This window comes from Phaseolus vulgaris, chromosome 1 (assembly GCF_051622355.1).
Source record: "Phaseolus vulgaris cultivar YP4 chromosome 1, ASM5162235v1, whole genome shotgun sequence".
NCBI lineage: Eukaryota > Viridiplantae > Streptophyta > Magnoliopsida > Fabales > Fabaceae > Phaseolus > Phaseolus vulgaris.
This window is the reverse complement of record NC_143498.1, coordinates 20,386,198-20,390,580: the sequence shown is the minus strand read 5'-3', so window position 1 is coordinate 20,390,580 and position 4,383 is coordinate 20,386,198. Positions and strand designations below refer to the sequence as shown.

The 4,383-nt window shown below is 31.1% G+C and overlaps 1 non-coding gene across 1 annotated transcript; it reads left to right on the top strand.

Moving 5' to 3' along the window:
* Positions 1-1,563: 1,563 nt before the first annotated feature.
* Positions 1,564-1,645, top strand: TRNAS-UGA (transfer RNA serine (anticodon UGA)). The gene has a single exon. It is a non-coding gene; the product is annotated as a tRNA-Ser (tRNA).
* Positions 1,646-4,383: the final 2,738 nt, after the last annotated feature.

The window sequence follows — 4,383 nt, the reverse complement described above, 5'->3', positions numbered from 1 at the left end:
TATTATTAATATTATTAAATATTATTAATATTATTAAATATTATTAATATTATTAATATTATTAATATTATTTAATATGATTAATATTATAAATATTTATTAATATTATTAAATATTTATTAATATTAATAAATATTATAAATAGTGTTAATATTATTAATATTATAAATAATGTTAACTTTATATATATTTTTATTAATAGTATTTATATTATTAATGTTATTATTACTGATATTATTAATTTTTTTATATTACTAATATCATTAATATTATTATTATTAATATTATTTATATTTTTAATATAATACTAATTATATTATTTAAATTATTATATTAATATTAATAATATGTATAAATTAGTTATGATTATTATTATTTATGAATATGAATTATGATTTTTCATATTATATTAATATTTTTAATATTATATATATAATTATTATGATAACAGTTGGTAGGTAATAGAGATCCGTAGATAAAAGTTGATAGGTAATAAGATCCGTAGGTAATAGTTGGTAGGTAATGTTGAATTTACCTACGGATTCAGAATTCGTGGGTAATAGTTGGTTGGTAATGTTGAATTTACCTACGGATTCAGAATTCGTGGGTAATATAGTTGGTAGGTAATGCTGAATTTACCTACGGATTCAGAATCTGTGGATAATGTCCGTAGGTAATGTTGTTCGTAGGTAATATCCGTAGATAATGTTGAATTTACCTACGATTTCAGATCCGTGGATAAAAATCCGTAGATAATACTGATTTTTTTGTAGTGTATTAATATTATTTTTTTCTTTAATAAACACATGTCACTAATAACAAAAGACCAAATCATATTCAATTACCTTAATCATCAATTATATTCAAACAAAATTAATAAAATTAAATTTTTATATTAACATTGTAATTTTTTTGTTATATTAAAAGTAAAATATATCAATACTTATTATAGGTAATCAACTCTTTACACATTTTTATTTGTGATTTTTAAGATATTTATCGCACAAGTTTTTTTTAGGATATATATTGTCAGAAGTTTTATTTAAGAAGAGCTTCTCTGAAAAGTGTAATTAAATATTTTTCCTAGGTAGGCAAAAGCATCTTGGGTAGGCAAAAGCAGCCAAAGCCCCTGCTAGAAACAGTATAATTAAATAAATATCACGTTTCATTTCAGTAGAAATCACCTTCGAACAAGCTCCCACATGCACCCAACAATTGCGGTGGTAAACTACAAAATTGTCAGCCCCACCAAAAAAAGAGAAGAAAAAGACCAAATGATCCACTTCTTAATCGTCCCAGAGCTCCCACTCAAAAGAACATATAATAGTCATAAACTCTTTTTCCAAGTTTAAAAAATAAGTTTGCAATAAGCTCTTTCAAATCTTTTCTTGAGTTCACCTTTTGAATAAATTTCTCAACAAATAATTACAGGAAAATAGAAGGTTATCTCATAACTCATAGTAAGCTTTGTATGTAAGTTAAAATCAAATGATTAAAGAGCAAAAAATATTTAATTAGATCCAACGTGTGTTCATATAATAAAATGGCTAATACATCAAAGAGGTCGATATGTCCGAGTGGTTAAGGAGACAGACTTGAAATCTGTTGGGCTACGCCCGCGCAGGTTCGAACCCTGCTGTCGACGAAATTATCAATTTTTTACATGTCGAAAAGTAGCTCACTTATAGATAAAATTTAGAATATGTTTGTTTAGTTTACTTAATATTTATTAGTGCACCGTTTTTGATTTGGGGATTAGTTATAGCTAATCAAACACGTGGTAAAAAGATAGTTCATGATATTATTAAGAAATCTAAGGCTAAGTGCCTTGATTCCTTCTAAATTTTGGGAACTTCAACAACTAAATTCTTAAATTTTTCAAACTTTTTTTTGGACATTCTACATTTTTCCCCTTTTGAATAAGTTTTCAGAACTTAGACTTATCCAATGAATATTAAAGAGGAATAAATATGAACGTATTAGATGGAAAGGGACACTTGAATTCACTAGCTTAAAGTTAATACTTTGAACTATAACAAATTGGTGCTTATTATGTCATATAACCCAACTAGACAATTAGGTTAGTTATATCAGCATACAATACTAGGCCCCACCAAACCTCAAGAGAGCCTCAACAGAAGAAGAACCAGACATAAACTTGAATATCATATGTTCTTTCTTCTAGTCTTTTCACAAGACAAGTTATGTAAATAAATTGGGCTTACTTTGAAGGTCTAAATAGAAGAATAAGCTAGAAGAGGGTGTACTTATTGGGCTTGTGCCAAAACCCACCTTAACTAGCTTCTAGAAACTCACTCATGCGCTCACCTTTGACCTAGATTCTAGAAGACTCCCCATGTGCTCACATTTGACCTAGTTTCTAGAAGCTTGTAATCTTTTACACCCCTACCCTTCCTCTCTTCCTCTCCAAGGCACTCATATCTATAAATAGGGTGTCTCCCCTATTGTAAATAACACATTGAATTTTGAATAGAAAATAAACTCTGTAGGAGTGTTTAGTTGACATTTTTCCTCAAATATCACTATTTCCACTTTTATTTCCCCATCCAGCACCCTTTGGTTTTTATTTCCCTATTGTAGGAAAATTTGAGGACTTCCTCGATGTCTTGAGGGGTAATGGCGACACTGGCGCATTGGAGGGTGTGCTTGATGGCAATGACGGAGATAGATGGCCTAAAGAACACCCAGACGTCTTCTTGTTGCCACCCCAATTGCAATTCAAAAAAACCCTAAATCCCCAATTGGTTTTTCCTTGTCAACCCATGCCACTTGACACGTCACACCTCACACAACACTCAGTCTCACCTCTCTCTGCCACATAAGCAATACTTGACGCCGTAAGGTGAGACTTAACGAAAAGGACCAATTTTGATACATTTTAAAAAACATAGGGACGAAATTGATTTTTTTTAAAAGCATCGTACTAAATTGAATATTGACTCTAAATGTAGGGACAAATAAGGTAATTATACCTAAATTATATAATTTACAATAACATACCTTTGTACTACAATCTTCATATCTTGACTTGGCTTCCTATGCAGTGAACAAAACCAGACAACAATGTTGTCTATGGGGCAAATAAACATCAATTGCCAGTGAGACCTAGTATAAAACATTTCATTAGTCATTTTTATAATTATGTAAAAACAGGTTTTACTTACCCATTTATAAAAGGAGCAAAATAAATCCAATTTTTCTGGATGTCTGAATCCATCTTTGAATGTAAGTCTGACAATCAATTTTTTTATTCCCAGACTTTTGTATGGATTGGGGCTCAAGAAAACCATATGTATCAAGATTTTCCATGTTGATAATTGTCTGATTTGTATACCTACATTGTTAATATAAATATCAGTGATATGATTCATGAAACATCATTTGATTAAGTATAGCATAATTGAATAAATACGATGTTCAATAATTGATTACCCTGGATGATCTCAAAGACATCTTGCATGGTTATGCACAATGTATACCACTAGTATCAACCCTAAATAATGTGGCATCCCAAGGAATCACAAAGAATCTTGAAACATTTGATGTGAAAACATAACCAACTCTTGGATTGGATTCAAATATGGTTGGACTTGTGGTTGGACTTGAGGGCTTAAATGACCACCAATTGGTGCATTCTATCTTGTAGCAGAGTCCTATAAAACATAATAACAAATATAAAGTATAAATCTAAAAATCACTCTAACACTAATAGCCCCTAATAAAATGAAATATACCTGATAATATTTTTTAAATTGTCTTTATCATATGTGTAGGCCATGCAATAAATGTTCTAAGTGCCTCTCCCACTGTATTAACCTCTGATGTGGACACTGGAATTGCAACAGATGAATCTCTAACTTTTTCAACCACCACTCTAGAGAAATCATTCTGCATGGACACAATGTGGATGATTGAACCTCCTGGATACACTCTCCCAATGACCACTACACGAGGAGGATTTCAATCAAAAAATAACCTGCACTGATAGGAGGAATCAATGTCATCATCTTCTAAGTCCTACACATCACAACTACCTTTGGTGCTAGCTCGACCACGAGCATAAATTACATCCACTGGTTTAGTAACTATTGAGTAACTTGTTCTTTTATGCTCTTAGTCAGTTGTGGAGTTAGTCTCTTTGTCAACTGTGCAACTAATTGTCCTATCATCTACTAACTAGCATTTATAAAAAAGTTGGGTCGAGAAACTGATCCAAAGTATTGTCTGACCCCAACACTAAAACCAGTCGTACGTACACGACCAGGGTGTTCTTCAATCCCAATGGCCACGACCAATATGTCATCTCGACCTTTAGGAACAAAACTTCCCTATGAGCTTTGCTCCACTAGCTCATTCTGTAAA